Source organism: Pagrus pagrus, assembly GCF_965226575.1.
Source record: "Pagrus pagrus genome assembly, chromosome: 24".
Taxonomy (NCBI): Eukaryota; Metazoa; Chordata; class Actinopteri; order Spariformes; family Sparidae; genus Pagrus; species Pagrus pagrus.
In genome coordinates this window covers 9,956,352-9,974,934 of record NC_140206.1, presented here as the reverse complement: position 1 = coordinate 9,974,934, position 18,583 = coordinate 9,956,352, and the positions used below count along the sequence as shown (strand labels likewise).

Genomic DNA, 18,583 nt, shown 5'->3' with positions numbered 1-18,583 from the left:
GTATTATAGTGCATTTGCATGTGGATATTCAAAATCTGACCTTTGTATTTTTCAGTCAGTAATTTCAGTGGTATGCACAAAATTTCATTCTTTGGGGCGATAAACACTCCCATAGCATAAATTATGAAATTCTATCACTGGCTATAACACTTGCGGCACTAGCCTGGGTCATACATGGATTTTTATTCAGATTTAAGTATCTCTAATCAGCAGCAGCTGTCTCCGAATCTAAATGTGCAAAAACATATATCTCCGCTTTTTCCTCTTACAACTCAACCTCCAGCGTCTATTTTCTATCCTCTGTCCTGTCAGCGTTTGAAGTTAGAAACCAATTTCCTCCAGATGATAATTCATGCCTGACCGATCTGCTCAACTATAACCACAGTTTAAAAGGCCCTGAATATTGATTTTCTCAATCTGCTTCTTACTCAGAGCGTGTACACACATTTACTGCCAAGCTGTTTCGGTTATTACACATTTGTGCTTTTTATCTGTGCTCTTTGATTGTTGTATGTTTCCATGTTTAAAGCTATATCAAGATCAGCTCTGTATAACACATGTCCTGCTTTCTCCAGTCATGTCCTGCCCCCTGTCAAACAGAGATTTGACAAGGGGCACTATGTAGTTTTGGAGAAGAAATCCAAACTCATAATTTTAATATTTACAATATAATGAGGTAATAATACAAACTCAAATATAATTTGTTTCCATAACTGTGAAACAAGCTGTTCTCAGAGGAAAACAAGGTCCTCAAAACACTGTTTGAAGCTAGAAAAATGGCAGGGTCCGCCACATATAAACAGTGTTGTCCTTAAAGATCAGTTTGTTTGTCATGAAAACAAAGATAGTTTGTTTATTTAGTTTGTTTAGGCATAAAACAAGTAAATGAATCTTTCTCTTCTGATTAAAATGACTTCACCAAAACTACATAGTGCCCCTTTAACTGGCAAATGGACTTTTTCTTTATCCAGTCTCCTGACCACTCAAAGCGCTTTACACTTCACTCCCATGCAATCACACACTCACATTCTCACACTGATGGCTGAGGCTGCCATGCAAGCTGCCGAACTGCTCATCAGGAGCAATTTGGGGTTCAGTATCTTGCCCAGGGCTGCTTTGACATGCAGCCAGGGGATCCAGGGATCGAACCACCTTCTGATTAGTTATTTATCAGAATAATGTTATGTTATAACATACAGCCAATCAAATGGCTTCATTTTAAACCAACACCCCAGTATAGAATGTGGAATAAGCTCTATAGAGACCAAAAACATTTTTCTACCAGGCTGTGAATATGTTTACTACTGTTGTAATGTTGCATTACACTGAAGTTTTGGCTTCATTTTTCAGCCCCGGAGGTTGTAGCTTGGTTCTATCGTAAACAGATGGTTTCTATCCACAGTTTCACTGACCAGAGAGCAGCCTGCTACACAACACAAGAGCCACAGAGCGCTACCAACCCACATCAGCTTTCCTGCTAAAGTATCATTATGTAACTTACAAGCACTTCTTGTTCGGCACCACGTTGAATGAGCCATTCAATTGGGGAAAAGTGCACTGCTAACTCAAGTTTTAAGGCTAGATAGCTAATTAGCTGCTCCTGATAATTAGCTGCTAATGAGCTGGCCACTTGGTTGAGGTAAGATGCTGGTGTGGCTTACTATTCAATACTACTGCTGATAAAAAACACTGACGATGGTTTGAAAGCTGCAGCTTGTTCCCCTGCTGGAGCTCAGCCTGCAACATGCTGGCTCACTGTCACGGCTTACTGGGACACTTGAATACAACAGAGACATTATTAATGCGATAAGTAATATCTGTGCTTTTCCTACAATGAACAGTCAAAAGTGTCTGCTGTGAAAAAGGTACACACCCACACAGTACAGAGGAGGGGACTAATCAGACCGAACAAGTGATATCACCTATCTGGATCCACTGTCTAAACTAATTCGTATGTGGGAGTTAATCATCCGACCCAAAGAGGTGAAAGAAAAGTCATGCAATCACGCACGCATCAGCATCAAAGATGGCCGTGTTCCTCTGACAGCGAATGCTCCTTCTAAGGAAAATTAATTACTTTTCAAATCCTCATCAGTGCTTCTCTCATGACCCAACATGTAAAGCAATACATGTTACACGACCACAGAGTGTGTCCTGCAGAGCCAGCGGTAAATTACACAGGCGTAGGAGGGCAGGTCTTTACACTGTATGGCAGATAATTTTCTGTGCTATTCACCCAGGCTTGTTTTACTCACTCCTCTCATTTCATGCACAATAACCTTCTTAGATGAAGGGCTTATAGTTGCTGCGATACAACGCATGAACTATTACTGAATATCTTATAACATTTCTATATTAAATTTTTAATTACATTCTAAATGGGCTGATATTCAAAGAATCCTTTTAACCACTTACATCAGAAGACTCTAGTATGATCACTAGGTTGATTGTTTTTGTGCAAATATCTTTACCGAAAGCCTTTCGGCAGATTTGTTCATGACGCTGGATTTAAACACGTTTGCACTGCTGTGGGCTTTTGTTTGAGTTCAAAGATGTGTCAGAGGATTTTAGAATTACGGAGAAATAATAGTTGAGTGGGTGTTAATTATGCTTAAGTAGCTAATGGCTTTCTTAGCAGGACTTTGATGAGTGCATAGCTTTAAAATAAGCTAATTTCTACCAATTGTACCATCAAGACTCATCATGAAACATTTATAGTGTTTGAGGTGAACGTTTGTCTTTATCGCCCTCCTTCCCACACTTGTCTGTGTCTTCTGATTGCTATCAGGTCCTCCGCAAACATTTCATGTCCAGACCACTGCTGGCAGTATCCGCATCCCTCCCAGACGCTTTCTGTCCAGATACACATCGCACATGCGCAGCCACAGTCTACGAGAGAATCTATTTATTTTCCCAGTGTGCCGTGTACTTTTTCATTACAAGTGTTATCATTTTAGTCATGGCATTAAGTCGCCTTGGAACGAAGCGGCCGCTTGTTTGGGGACCATCTATTTTCTCATGAAATAGTGTGTCATTACATTCGCTTCGTCCAATTAACGGGAGGATGGAGGAGCGTGAGTGAGCAAATATATGCAGAGAAGGAGGGGGGAAGAAATTGAATGAATGTATAGGTTTATTTTCATGTCTGTTCATTTACGTGAACCATTAATCAACAACAGAGCAAACACTCTGATACTGTACGTCCACCAGCATCTAACGGCACAATATATTAACCTCATATGAGTATGAAGAGCCTGCATATTAACTTCCCAGGAGATGTTTAGAAAGAAATATATGCACACAGTGCCACAAATACAGACATAAAAGGGATGTCACATTCGGTTCAATTTGCTTTTTTTTAAAAACATGAACAAAAACAGAAGAAACAACCAAATACAGGAAACACAAGCAGTTGTGTCAGCTGCAAACTTCTGTTGTCCTGTAACTCATTTCCACTGTGAAACTTTCTGCACTGTATGTGTCTGTGTCTGTGTGTATATGTGTTTTGGTTTCTTCTGTTTTTGCAGCTTGTTTCTGCATCTGGCTACGGCAGGTGGTAGACAGAGTTGGCTGACTGTCACGCATGCACACATTGATCACACCAGGAAAAGCGCGCGGGTGTTACTTGTCTTGATATCCCGGCGATGTCGGGCCCTGTTGAACCAAACCGGCAACGCTCTTTGAGTTGAACTGAGCGGTGTGTGAGTCGGAACAAAAATCAAGAAGAGAAGAAAGGGCGGAGAGAGGTAGGGGATCGCGCGCACCTCTCCTGTTTGCTTTGACGACGAGCTCTGTCCTTGAGCGTGCCGCTAGCGGAGGGTCCCATGGTCCCCACCCGGCGCGGGGAACGAGGAGGTTAGATCACTGAAGCATCCGTCAGCCATGGGGTAGTAGAGCAAGCAGCATCGCAAAAGGGGAAAACTAGCCATATCCTTGAATTGACTCAAATGTTACTGTACTGCACACGCCCACCTACTGCAAGACATGCTGCTGGCACACATCACAACCACCCACGCACACGCACACACTGTGATATGCACCATCTTTTGGCGATTCAGTCTCTCTGATCTCTCTAATCTCTGGATGTACAACATCACTCTTCTCCTGGTGGATTTAAATCAAATCTGAGGCAGGGATAGCGAAAATAATATAAAGGATAACATTTGTGAACACACGGTGAAAAAGTTTTGACATGTCTCGTTGTCTCACAGTTATCTGTCACAACTATCTGTCCACCTGCTGCTTTGAGACGTGCCACAAAATTAATTGCACACAACCCTTTATGGAATATGTCGCCTGTGAGGATGCAAATGGCAGCAAATCTCAGTTCACACCCGCCTGCATTACCGACAGCGACCATTTGACACCATGCTGATGAGTGGTGTATTGTTTTAACACATTGTGTGTGTGTGTGTGTGTGCGCAGTGAAAAAGCTGTTAAACCGAACAGGCTCCTAAAAGAAAATCTGCCAACGCATACAAGGCCGTTCTCTTTTGTGCGCCCTGTCAGGTGGAAATTTCTAAAATGTCAACTATTTCACAGAGGCAGCCTTGTTTCCAGCCTTGAGCACCATGTACTTTTCACTCAGCCAGTGGGTTTTTGAAAGAGGTTTTGAAAAGACCAAAGTTACATACATTCTCAAACAAGAACACTGTGTAGTCATTAAGTTAAGGTTACAGCTTAAAATTAAGTTTTTACAGCTTTTGTGTCCCTTCTTGATATGGAAATCACAATATAGCGGGCTCACCTCTCCCTCAGGTTCATCCTTATGCTTTTGCTGTATTGTGCTGAGGTGAATGAGCGTGGCAAGGTGAGAAAAACTCAGCCGCATCATAGTCCTTCCTCCTCCTCTCGTCTAACTTCTCTCCAGGCTCTCAGTCCTTTCTGGCAGCTCGGACTCCAGAGTCCCTTTTGTCATTTCCACTTCAATTACAACCGCCTCTGCGACAGGAGGCCCCCACAGCACTGCGCATTTCCAGGTGTCCCTTGAAAGACGAACCTCTTCGCCCGGCGAGAGCGTATACGTTCGGTTTACAAAGTGATCAAACAGTCCAACACGTCTCTCTCGCTCCCTGCCTGAGTCCTCCCCTATCTTCCTGGACTAGCAGTGAGTAATGAGAGAGGGGGTCTGAGCCAAGCTGTTTGGCTGTGTAATCTCTTTCATAATGCCCTTCATTGGAGGGCCAGGGGTCATAAATAAACAACACAGCGGACGGCGGCGTGGCGTCACAGGCAGGCAGATTGTAAATTGGTCTTGCCTGAGATTGAGGGGCGGGGGTTACACCGCTGATGACTGAAAGGGTCGCACAGTGCCGTGGCGTAACTGCTGCAGACACTTATTATGCTGAAGGTGTGATGGGCGGGGAGGAGGAGGAGGAGGAGGTGGAGGAGGAGGAGGAGGAGAGGAAGCGCTGAATGGCAGAGCTGTCTAGGGGTTATGTTGACTGCTGGACCTTGTGATGATAGGGAGCTCCCATCGGGAGATAGGGACCTAGAAACAGAGTCCCTCTGCAGATGTACTCTTTGTTTGTGTGTGTGTGTTCGTGTGAGTGTCTGTGCATGTGAGGCTGTGTCCGTGCATGTCCCGGTGTTGGTTCGTCAGCTGCAGGCGTTTCTCCTCCGCTACCTGGGTGCGCATTTGCAAGTCGCTCCAAGGTCAAAGCGGGCCTCGTTGCTCAGTGTCAAAATGGAGGGCAGGAAGGAGGCAGGTAGGTGGGTGTGTGTGTGAGGGGGTGTGGGGGTGGGAGGAGAGTCATCATTGTCTCTGTGGGGGGGCCCCCGGGGACCTGAGTCCTTGCTGAGTCCTTGAACTCCTCTCTTTCCTGGCTGCTCACAAACACAAAATAAATTCTATGTGAAACGCAGTCGCACACAAGAGAGCAGAGGAGGAGGACACGGTGTTTTTATGAATGATATGTTATGTGCTATAACAGGTTGAGCTATTGTGCAGGGGCCGGCTATAACTGTGACAAGTGAATTTCACTGCCGGGTGAATTAAGCACCTATCCATCTATCAAGTGCTGGTTATACTCTCCCAGGCAGCCACAGTGACTCAGCCCAACAGCATGCCTGGCTACTAGACTCTCCAGATTCAGATTTAACAAACACACACGGTTGTGCAAACAAACATGTAGTAGATTTAAAAATCCAGACCTTTACCATTGTATAGTAGCAGTAGCTAATATTGGATTTTTATTTAAAGTGTTGATATCGGAAGTAACAGGAAGGAAGAATAATGGGGGTTTTTGCAGCATCACCCAATTTTCTTGATGTTGTGTGGCAGTTGGTTTACAAAGTTGGACTGAGTTCTAACTGGCAAAAAATTAACGCAGGTTCACATCCAAAAAGCTCGGCCAAACCTCTCAGCTACACATGGGCCTCTTATTTGGTCCTCAGCTGCCAGAACACAACCAAGTGTGCCGACACTCTGCTCCACTTGACTGGCTTCTTGTTTCTCACTTACCCAGTTATTATTAAATACTTTTTTTGTAATGATGTAACCGGAGCTAAAACGATTAACTGATGGACACAAAATTACGAGGGTTTGACTATTGGCTGATCAAAACGAGCCTTCTGTGATTTTTCACCATTTTCTTAGATGTTATAGCCAGGCTTGGGAATACACATAACAGGATTACGTAATTAGGATCCAAAAAAAGGTTATTGTTTTGTTGCAGGAAAAAAATTAATTAGACTACAGATACATTCAGTAAAAAGGGGATTAACTATGCACATGCGCATCTCACACATCACTGTTCTTGAGGGATATTGAATACACATTATTAAGACTAAGACTATTAAGACGGTCTCAGTGGCTGTGTACTCTGAGCGCGGCACATCGTTGTCATTGTTAACCGTATCCAACTAGCTCACGTCTCACTCACATGTAAATCGTACATTGCTAATACTGGCTAATCTATCGTCTGTTTTTTCCTTCGTTCTTCTGTCAATCTATTTCCAGTTTCATTGAAATCATGGCTTGAAAAGTGACACTTCAACTAAAAGCTACCACAGCCCACATCCGTGCCACAGCATTGCCCCTTTTAACTGGAATTAGCCCTGGAAATACTTTTACATAACATCCCACCGACACACAGTACTTAGCATGCTATGCAACCCACTTTGAGCCACCAGAGACAGCTACAAAGCATGTACTCCCACAGACAGGAGTGGAGTGCAGAGTGCTTACGTCCAGAGAAATAGTTTTGGGCAGAACTCTGAAAGTTTAGGCCGTCTTTTCCAGTTCAGTTGAAGCGGCAGAAGAGAAACGTTCCGAAATTTGAAAAGTGAATGTCAACATGTTTACCGAGACGCAGCGCTGAGTGCGAAACTCTTAGATGAGCATCGCGGAGAGGTGTTGACGAGGAGACAAACACGCACACTAAATCGACTAAATCCTTCAATTTTCCTTTTATTTGTCATTCTCTTTATCCTTTACCGCACCTTCTTTCTCACTCCGTTCTATTCTCTTGCTTCCTTTTTGACTTTCTCGCTTCTCCTCTCCCTCAAAAAAACGGGGAAAAAATGAAAAATGACCTAGTTGATCAAGTCGGAAGTGATAAATGGCCGAAGAGAATTCTGCCTTTTGAGCCTACTTCTAATTTTATGCGGCATCAAAACACCATTGTGCCAAAGTCCGAGCCCCCTCGTCGGAGTAAAAGGCATTGCAGTGCATAAAAGCCCCCTTATGAAGTGTGCTGCCAGTGTGCGGAGGGAGGGCCTATTCATCTACACAGAGTTTAGCTTTATCAAAGTCATGCATGGTTAAGAGTATGCAATCGCTCACTGAATATACAAAAGACTACAGGATTTGGGCAAGGAGAAAGCAGCCTCACAGTGCACACATCCTGGCTCATTCCTAACATCAAACACAACTGTTCAAAGAGAGAGTGTGTGTGTGTGTGCAAGTGTGTGTGTTAGTGCGAGTGTGTGGAAACACCTCGAAGAAATAGTAGGGAGTGTGAGAGAGAAGCAGGGGGTAAATGGTCAAAGCAGGAGTGGGCAGAGGAGATTTACCATGGAAGAGGAGCAGAGAATGAAAAATGTACTGAAGGCAGCGGCGCCTGCATGTCTCTCTTTGCAACGACATTCTCATTTTCAAGCACTTTCACCTTGATACCATCGATTGCCATCAACAGTGGACCTCAAAAATCATCCTCCAATCCGCATAAATCACTTTATTTCGTGCTCAACAAGTAGTCGAAAGCTGAACGAGTGGCCCCTTGATGCGTCAAGGTTAGTTTAAACCCACAATGCAGCAGCCCTCAACATAACAAACACCGTGCTAGAGCCACAACAAGCCTGGTAAGCACTCAAAGAGAGGCCATGAGGTCTTTCAAATCAACATGGTTTATTTCTTTCGGAGATCAGATTATTAAAAGCGTTAGAAAACACACCAAAAATATGAGGGTTGATCGACCAGCGAGTATCGCGAACATCTGGCCGTTAGTAGAGGATTTTAACTCTGGAACAGAGTGATTGTTAAAGGGATAATTTGACTTGACAGGCGAGTTAGAGGAAAGGTCAAGTGATCAACAAAATCATTAGGAATGATCCTCTAGGGACCGAAGCAACCAGTAACCAATTTAATGGCAATTTGTCAAGTCGTTGTCGAGGGACTGGACCAAACCAGTGGAGCATCGGACCTGCAATGTTGCGTAATGCTTTAAACAAAGTAGTTTGCGTGGCCACGTCTAAAGGGCCACCACTCCCGACGGCTGTGCATTTTCCTGTACAATGGATGTGTTTTTCAGGGTCTGAAATGGACATCCGCCAATCGCCGAATGCAGGTAGATTTTTCCGTGTAGCGAGTGAGCTTTCCACCACGCATGCAATAAAGAGCTACACTGAGAGCCTTCTGCTTTTTGAGTGTGTTATTAAAGGACACATCGCCCCCCCTCCTCTGTCTGTGTCGGCGTTTCACACACGGAGCAGAAGGACACAGACAAGGACTTCGTGTTGCATTCAAGTGCACCTTCTAAACTAATAAATCTATCCTATCCTAAAATCTTCCTTCAGCGAAATACACAGGCCTTCATCCGTCATTATTCATTCTTCTTTGACCACAGAATTTTTAATAGTTATATTCTAAAATCACAACAAAATCCCATTATATCCTACATAGGAACATTTTAACCACAGATCTCTGAAAACCTTTTAATGAAATTATTTTTGTTGATCCTTGTATAACTCCTTGTATAATTTACAGCATACACCAGAATCTCTTTCATAGCCAAGTGAACTCAGTGTCACAATTTACACAAAAAACACAAAAAGGATTCAACAACCTCCTGCAGAAGAATCTATTACAGCAGCTGCACTTTGTAAAGGCTTATAGGTGCGTAACACCTTCCGACAGCCCACAATCATAAATAAAATAATCTTATAACCAACATTACTGCCTATTGCAAGCAGGAGAAAATACTGAAGACTTTATAAAACTAAATGTTAGACTTTTTAATCCCTTTGAGGAAACTGATTGACTCTTTTTAAAGACTTCTCAAGGCCTGCAGATACCCTGTCGAAAAAAGGATAAAACCCTGCTGTCTTAGAAAGAGGCAGGACGCTATTATCCTTGAAATGGTGTCAGACTGTCAGACAATCTTTCCTTGAAGGCAACCATTGTGTTGAATTGAATTGTGTATTTGAACGGTACCAGAATATGTTGTGTAAAGAATAAACAAAGAGAGCTTGAGAGATCAGTTCAAATCCTTCCGTCTTCATCATCTCCTCACACCAGGTCAATTGCTGCATGAAGTTAGTTAAGAGAAACTGTTGGATAAAAGGAGGGGGAGGGGGGGTTCACAAGCTGTTCAACCATCCAGGAGCACTTCTGCTAAAGGGAGGATTTCGAGGGAGAAAACAAACAAACAAAACAAAACCTCCACTCGACTTTATTCCAGAGCTGTTATGTTCCAACAAAGCAGGAGTCGTTACAAACTGCCGACAGCTCGTGCTGGTGACTGACTGCTTATGGACTCCTCACAAGGATGTGTCAGCCGAAAACTTTAAATTAGCCGCAAAGTGAAATACGACTCAGAGACGGGGGGGGGGGATTCGCTCGGGCGATTTCAAAACAAAAGCGGCTCGCGACCTTCACTTTAAATGAAACCTTCATTTGTCAAGAGATGCTCTGACTGGCAAGGACCGGTGGAGCTCTCTGCTCAAGTGGATATGTGTTACCACTAGATGAAAAACAAAGCAGTGCTCTTACTCTGCACTGCTCTATACCATTTCAAAGGCTGCTGTAAACACCAGTCTGTGTGCTTCTCTCACAGTCCTCTTTAACCTTGCAAGCAGGAAGTGACCGTAGTTTGACATCTAGGGGCATCAGGAGGCTCGCCCGGCCCACTTCACAGTCCTGACTTTGTTGTAAAAGGTTAAAGTCTGCAGCAACACGACCTGCGAGCTGAGGTAGACACCGCCTCCACACAGCTCCGTCAGTGCAGACTTATTGATTGATCTCATTGATATCTGTAAGGACTGCTGTTGATTTGTTTAACCTGCTCAGTGAGAGATGAGTGGAAAAAGAAAAGATACCGTCACGCTGGCATGTGCAAAACTCGCCAGTCGTGCCAGAAAGGAGAACACAAGCCTCCTCTTTACGTGAGTAAATATTTCATGTTATCCAAAGAGAATTGTTGAAATTAAAAGACTAAGAAATCTGGTCTGTTTTTATGTTCTGTATTCTTGCTCTTGTATGCACCTCTTCAAAATCATGAAAAAATGTGTTTGACATTCAACTAAAAATACCAGCCTCGCCTCCACCTCCACAGAACACAACGAGCCGGACCAATGTGCAGCGTCACCACTAAAAGAAGAAAGCAGGATAGTACACACCAAACTGCCAAAGAGAAATTACAAATAAGTCAATGAAATTATGGGAGTGTTCTATGTTTTTTTCTTTCTGGAAAGAGATTATGGCTTTAAAACCTTTTAACAGTCTCTCCCCAACTTTGTCTATTGGGACACAGCTCAGATTTACCGCCAGGGACATCTTAAACATCAGACCTTACCATAATTTACTGACATTAAGATGATGAGTGATAGTGCTTCCTTTGAACTGATGATAGCGAGGTTAAATGGAAACAACAATTTTGGCAGGGCTGGGATCATTTTTTGATTTATAGAAGAGATGGAAGTAGATGCCAATAACATGCGAGGAGACTATTCATAGTTGAGGAAACCGGGAATACAGTATTTAGATGTGCTGAATTATTTTCCATTTATGTGCTGATATAAATATTTTGGTAACACTTTGTACGAAGCCCATGTTTACAATGCATTATAACACATTCTGAAGACACCTATAATGCCATAAAGTATTCACAATGCTTTATAACAATAATCATAAGTCATTATCACAACAATATCTCTTATAAATTATAATCATTACTATAATAAATGTTAGTGCCTGTGAAAAAAACGAGCTAGAAAAGAGTGAACAGACAGGTATTCACTCAATGGAGAGCGCTCCAGCGTTGTGTCAAAGTCTGCTCCCTTGCTGATGTGTTTCCTCTCACCAGCACGACTCCAAAACCTGCCGGTGTTTTATTCTGCCCTGTCATAGCACTGAGATCTGAGTTACGAGGTCAAATTGGGATTTTAACAGTTGTTTTCTGCTTTGGACAGTAGCCAGCGGTAGCTAGCGCTGTTTTTGCAAAATTGGCAAAACAACAGGAAAACACTAGGAGGGGGGAAAGTCTTCTTAGCTGGATATGCAGCCTTGGTGTTGTTTGGACTTGTAGTTTTTTGGTCCACTTGTAATTACCAAAGAAACACACAACAGCTTCACTATCATTATATTCCTGACACAGAAAGTCAGTTCCATTTTTCCTGATAGGGCATAGCTGCATATAATCTGGCTACAAAGTTTACGTGGGTCCTGACCTGTTTCCCCTTATGACATCAGGCTATTGATGGAAATGTATGTATGTATGCAGTGACCCTACACTGAGGTCACACTGGGTGAGTGGCAGTTCAGCTGATGCTATCAGAGCTGTCCTGACGCAGCAGCAGCCTCCACCTTTCAACAAGCTAAACAAAACCCTAATCTGCATTTAGCACTCGACCCGGGCGCGATCTCCAGTCCGCTTAATCCCAGATATGATTTGAAATCTTGTATCAGCAGAGAGAGAGAGTGCAGCAGGTCCTGTGGGGAGGCCGCTGTGTTCAAGTGTCAGCCAAAACAAATAACCTTTCATCCCACGGAGCACTCATTTGAACCCAGCCACACATTACAAATCAGCTCGCACACGGCCGAGGAGAACCTGCGAGGTGCATCCACACTCCTCTGGCTTCTGTTTTCAAAGGGCTGAGATGTTATTCTTCTCGTGCCGCTCGCCAATTGAAACGCCACCACAGTTTCATTTAATCTGACAAGTATAATCTTCTGAGATTGCCCTTTCCCGCTGCGATGTTTGGAAAGCTTATAAAAGACTCACTTCATTGATCTGAAGACACTTTAAGAGGCCTTACTGTTGTTCCCATGCCATAATCACAAATAGAGCCTTTCAAATGGAATAACGCCAAACAATGCCAGTCAGTGAGGGAGTCAACCGTGCAATAAAGGCTTAATAGTTTTATCGTTGCTTCGAAATTGACCGTCTGTGTGTCTGTAAATCTGCCAGCCCTTCAAGCCCATCCCCTTTAATGTAACCACAGAAGCTTGTTGAGGTCGTATAGGAAGAAATAAGGGATGTTTCATATGTTAAATACGATAAACTCCACTCTAAATTACTATTTTCATTGACAATCAAAGTCATTACGTAGAGTTCAGACAGTCTGAAGGATGCACATACACAAGCTTTCCCACTCATCAAGCCCTTCGCCTCCCGCTGCGCCAAAACGGATTCCCCCCGAGGCCAGCATTCAAGGTTTACGTTCCTAATGACCAGCAATAATTCACCCGTGATTGATCAGCAAAATCGACTAATGGGATACAACCGCCACGCCGGGACAGAGGCTTTAATCTCTGAGCCTTCTTCACCACTGTATTAAGCATTGTGTTGCCTGATATCTCGCGGTGCAGTCGAATAACTCAATGCCACTGGCCGGGGCCCAGGCCGATATCTCACTGTGGTTGGCTGCCGTTTAGCGCGGGAGGGGGGGGGGGGGGGCAGGATTGGTGCGTGACAAACAGCGCCCTGCGTTCGCGCTTCACCCGCGAAGGGGGGTGACCGCTCGCCGCAAGGACAGCCGGGGGAAGATGTATGAGTCGGTGGCGTAATGTATTCATAGGGAAAAAGATGGAGAAATTGGTCTTGAGACATGATGAAGCGCCCGCTGAGGTGTCTTTGATAAATTATGATGAAGCTATGCAAATAAGGCCTGCAGCTGGATCTCTACCGTTCAATTAGCCCGTCGCTGTGGTGGTAGACTAATGCTTGGACCGGGTGAGCAATGAATCCATCTAATACTGAAATTCATACGAGTTTGATATCCAGCGTAATGATGAAACCTAACGCAATATCATGAGTTTGGTATGAAGAAGAATAAATTCAGACGCTAACATTGGCTGTAATCTAAAATCAACACTTTATGCATGGGAGTCTTGTTAAGAGGCCAGTTAACAAGCCAAGCAGCGGGACAGAGACACTCAAAAATAAAGGAATGTCTGAGTCTACATCTGCTACAATGTTTTTACTATAATTCATCATCCTGCCTTTCTACTTCTCTGACCAAATAACAGAGAAAGAAATGAAACACTCCCGACTCGTCTGAAACATTATCCAAGGGTTGATTGAATATTTAAAGGAAGTGGGTTTAATAATGAAAGGACGAGATAAAGTGCAGCAGAACGGACGTCCCCCTTCAACTGTTTGTATATATGCATATAGAATTCATGGCAACTAATCTGGGCAGCAGTTCAAAGAAGCCTGAACTGCCTTTAAGATACTGGCTGTTCCGCCCCAGGGCCCATCAACATCGCTAAAAGGTTATGCATGAATCATCCATGTATTCAGTTTTTACATTCGTGTAACACAGAGGTTACATCCGCCCGTTTGTAGTGAGTGATGAGACGCAGCTTTGAAGTCAAAATTGTTTTTTTCCCATTGCAAAAGATTACTATCATCCACTGAAACCAGATGGGTTTTCATCCTCGCTGAACATCTCTTGTATTTCAATTAGGCTTCTGCTACCCAATGAAGCTCTCCTCTTTGATGAGTTTAGAAATTTCTGCGTGATTGGTGCTTTGAATATCATAATACAGCTGGAAAACACAATGTGCCCGGCTGCAATTAACAATGACATCATGTTAAAATACTCTTCAAGGCTGCAAAATGCAAATTGTATGCAGATTAGTAACATGATTCATGTATTAATTTGGCATGCTGAGTGGTGATTAGATGAGTGGGAGTTAGCAGCAGTCACTAATGCTCAGCAATGGCTAAAAACAGTATGGTGAGAGGAAGCGAAAGGCGGCGATTTCCTTATTTTACTCAGTGTGAGAGATGACCTTTCCACACAGTCCCTGCCTGTGGCGCCAAGGAAGCGCACATGAAGGGGAATTGAACTTTAGCTTGCATGGAGTGAGACATATGTATGCTAACTGTTTGTGTCTCTGCAGGCAATGGAAGATACTGACGGGGCAGTGAGATGGAAAGACGCAGAGGGAAGAAAGAGCGGGCAAAATGTCCACTTTTCTAAATGTCTTATTTAAAGATACATCATCCTGATGGTGTTACAGTGCCCAATATCGACCTCAAAGTGCGAGATATCCTCCCACCTGTGTGGGCGAACCGAAGCTGAAACTACGTTCCACCAAACGTATACATAATTACTCCTACTCAGCCGGTGGAAACGGTTTCTGGTTGCCTCTTGTGGCTCTGGAGGAGCTTTGGCAGATGTGAGAACACAGCCCTGATGATGTCACAGTGACATCATCAGGTTTGTCTCAGCTTTGGCTGCAATTTTTTCACACAAATTGAGGACAAGGGGTTTGGAAGAAGTTTTAACAGGCAGAGGACTAAAGATGCTATTGAGTTGCATCATGGGGAATGTAGGATCCAGCGTTTTTGGAGCTTTGCCCAAACTAGGGACTAAAATGTCAGAATATTTCAGTCTCTGGTGCATTAATCTAGAACATTAGCATCTCTTGTGAGCCTCTTTGATGTGCCAACAGCTGTTGTACCATGTCTTTTCTATATATATATGCACAGAGCTTAACAATATGGATTGCCTCTTCAGGCTACATGTAGATTCATTGTTGAGAGTTGCACATTATCCATCAGCACTCGCAAGAAAATTGTCAAGGGTAGAGACGTTTATGAAGTGAAGCACAAGTTTGAATATCTTGGAAACAGGAGTTTAGTTGGGTAGAGTTCGAGGATGTGGGCGAAACTCCAAGTATTTGTGTACAACAGGGTTAAGTTAAAATTGATTTCAGGCAAGTATTTCTGACACAAGGACAAGTGACAAACTAGAATTAATGTAATGTAATGTAACCGTGAAACGATTGTACACAATACTATCACAAAAACACAAAATTGTGTAGCTGCCTCAGTATCACGCATTAGTACACTGTATCCCTCTGATCATGTTCACATTAGAGGTTATGAAGACCTCTGACACAAGCTGTGGAAAACTGACCCGTAATCGATGTGGATATTTTGAGGCCTGATCTGAAAGCGACCTGAGGACAGTCAGACCTGACACAAACAGACCCAAGCACCAAGACTAACTGCAGCATAATGCACCATCAATCACCGAGCAGCCACGGTCGTAAAGAGCAACAGCACGTCGCATCTCCCTGTACTTTACACTTCATATCATATTCTCCGTCGTGCCTCGAAAAACACAGTTTTCTCCTCTGATGATTATGATGCTCAACGCTATCATAGCTCATAGTGAGTCTGCTCACGTATTTGAAATGTTGACACACAGACTAAAACCCACAGCAAAACAACACGACTCTACTTGACCGAATTCGACTGAATGTCATTTTTCTTCTCAACCTGACTTAAGAGTCCAAATTTGACCCTTAGCTTAAATCTCAGCTATGTCGTTCACATGTATAACAGGAGCAATCTGTGACGACTACACGAAAGCATTAGAGAATAAACGATTATAATTATTTTGAGTAAATAGGCTTAATTAAGGTTGTGAGTTCAAAAAAAGTTCAACCCCGAATCGTATTAACCTCTTGCGAACCACCGAGTGACCACCGGAGACAAAATGGTAAAAAACCTGCGATTCCGAATGCTCTTTCATGCCTTATCTGTAAAAAAACACTACTTTTACAGCAGATGCCATTAACCCTCTGCACCGGAGATCCTTAGATGGTAGCCGTGTGATTGACAGCTCATTTTAAGCCGATATGAGCTTCTATGCCTGCCCTAGAGCCTAAAACAGCCAATGAGTGAAACTTAACCTTTGAGATTCAGGATTGAAAGCAAATGCAAAAAGACATCCTTTATCAAGACAAGACATAGACTACAAAACCCCATCTTAAATAACCTCCACCTCTCATTGAAGTCACATATACAACTGTACGTATAATACACTGACTGTGATTACTGTTTCGCTCAGGCAGGAAGCACTCCAGAAAGGAACTGACATGAAGCACTGGTCCCCCAAACACCATATTTTCCTCTTCAATTATTAATTTAGTAAATCCCTTTGACGGCAAAGGGAACCCAGACGACCTAAATGCATGCAAGGGTGATAAAGCCTCTGCTTCATTAAACAGCGAGATTGAAGCAGTGAACCTCAGAGGCAACAATAACTTTTTATTCTTCTGTTTCACTTCCCAATCTCCTCTGGAAAGAGAAAGCTCCGTGAAATACAGGACCGCTGTGTCTGCCTATTATGAAAGGCCTCTTAAAACCAGAAATAGGCTACATCCCTGACTGAGCAGCTATTTGACAAACGGACACGAAGCTGTGGTCAGTGTAGCATACCGCACCTGACACAGCTGGCTCTCGTCCAAGGCAATATGGGCTCCGTCTCTTCACACCATGTCTGTAAAGCAAAAAAAAAAAGAGAGAGGCAGGTCAGGAAAACTGATATGAGACTTCAAGAAAAAGAGGATATTAGAAAAGGAGAAAGGGAGATGCTGTGAAGATTTCATTTTGAAACCTACAAAAGCACATATTGTGACTGAGGCTAAAACATCACTGTGAGTCTGTAAAAAAAGCATCTTTTTAACATGAATACATTCTAATTCATTTCAGTTAAAAGTTGAACCCATTCTGTCAGAAAATTAAACAATGAATCAGCATTGTACATTATCAAGCAGCAGCTACACATGTGCTTTGCTTCATACAAACTGCATGAGGGCTCAGCTCGACTCAAATCGATCTTGACACGGACCATGAGGGAAGTTTTAAGTGTAATCAGCCGATGGTTCATCAGTATGCTGCGCCCGCCGCCGCTGTTTCCTAACTATGGCAACAAAACAAGCGGAGACGGTGCAGGGATCTATTGATGTATGCTCTTTTATGAGAACTTATCATTCAAGGCCCGCTTACGCCCAGAAAAGGTCAAATGAAATTCTCTCATATCAAATTGAGTTTTTCGCTTGATTAATAAGTGTCCATGGCAGATGCTGCACCCACACACGTCGAATTTCTAAACATTTCTCAGGTTTTCATTTACCTCGGAGGATGGCACTGAGCCTCTGTAAATAACACAAGTTTAATTAAAATATTCCATAAGAATATATTTCAGTATGGCACTTGAGATTTGATAGACGTGAGGTCTCACTGTTGTTCAGGTAAGAGTGCTGTCGGAAATCACTACCTTATTTACACATTTACTCCTCCATAGAAAACTCAGTGGTCTTGTGAGTTTCTTTTGAGTTTCACATCATTGTAAACAGAATATCTTTTAATTTTAGTTCGTGAGTCCAAAAATACCGCCTTCAGCTCAAGGAAAGAGACAATAAATCAATCATCAGTTGCATCCCTAATTATGAGATGGATTACCATGAAAGTTTGTTCAGACATTCATGTTCCCCGGGGGATGAAGCCTTGAAATGATAATAATAACAGTTGTCTTTAGTGAGTCCATGCACCGAATTTCATGGTAATCAATTAGCAGTTATTTCAATCTGAGCCACAGATGGGAATATGCTGGTGACACCAGATGAAAAGCCAGGGATCACTACCTTCATTAGGATTCACCCTCTGTGGAACATGAATGTCTGTACAAAATCTGTCCCAATCAATATTACAGATGTTGGGTTATTCCACTGGATCTGCGAGAAATTACTAGAGGTAGAGTCAGGGAATCACCAAAGTCAGTAGGCTTCATCCTCTGGAGAACATGAATGTCCAAACAAAATGTGGTCCTGAAAACTGGCTCCTTTCTTGAACACAAGTTGGCCTTTTTAATAGTCTTGTGTTGCCAGACTTACAACCCAAAACCCCCAAATATTCTATTTACATAGATTTGAAACTCAAAAGATGTACCAATTAGCAAAAGACGAAGAAGAATCTTTCTTGGTCGCATACTGATACCCTGCACTTAACCCATGTCTGAGCAGCTGCTGGCAGCACTGTACTGCACCTGGGGATATGCCAGTGCCTTGTTCAAGGGCACTGACAGGATAATTAACCTAAAATACATGTTTTGATGGTAG

At 43.1% G+C, this 18,583-nt stretch overlaps 1 protein-coding gene across 1 annotated transcript in view; it reads right to left on the bottom strand.

The window, feature by feature from the left end:
* The window catches only part of LOC311253089 (beta-1,3-galactosyltransferase 1-like), a 99,709-nt gene that overhangs the window by 36,453 nt on the left and 44,673 nt on the right, over positions 1-18,583 (bottom strand). Inside the window, exon 2 of the mRNA XM_084346824.1 lies at positions 16,907-16,962. The gene's annotated coding sequence lies outside the window, so the exon portion shown is untranslated. The remainder of the gene's footprint in view (positions 1-16,906; positions 16,963-18,583) is intronic.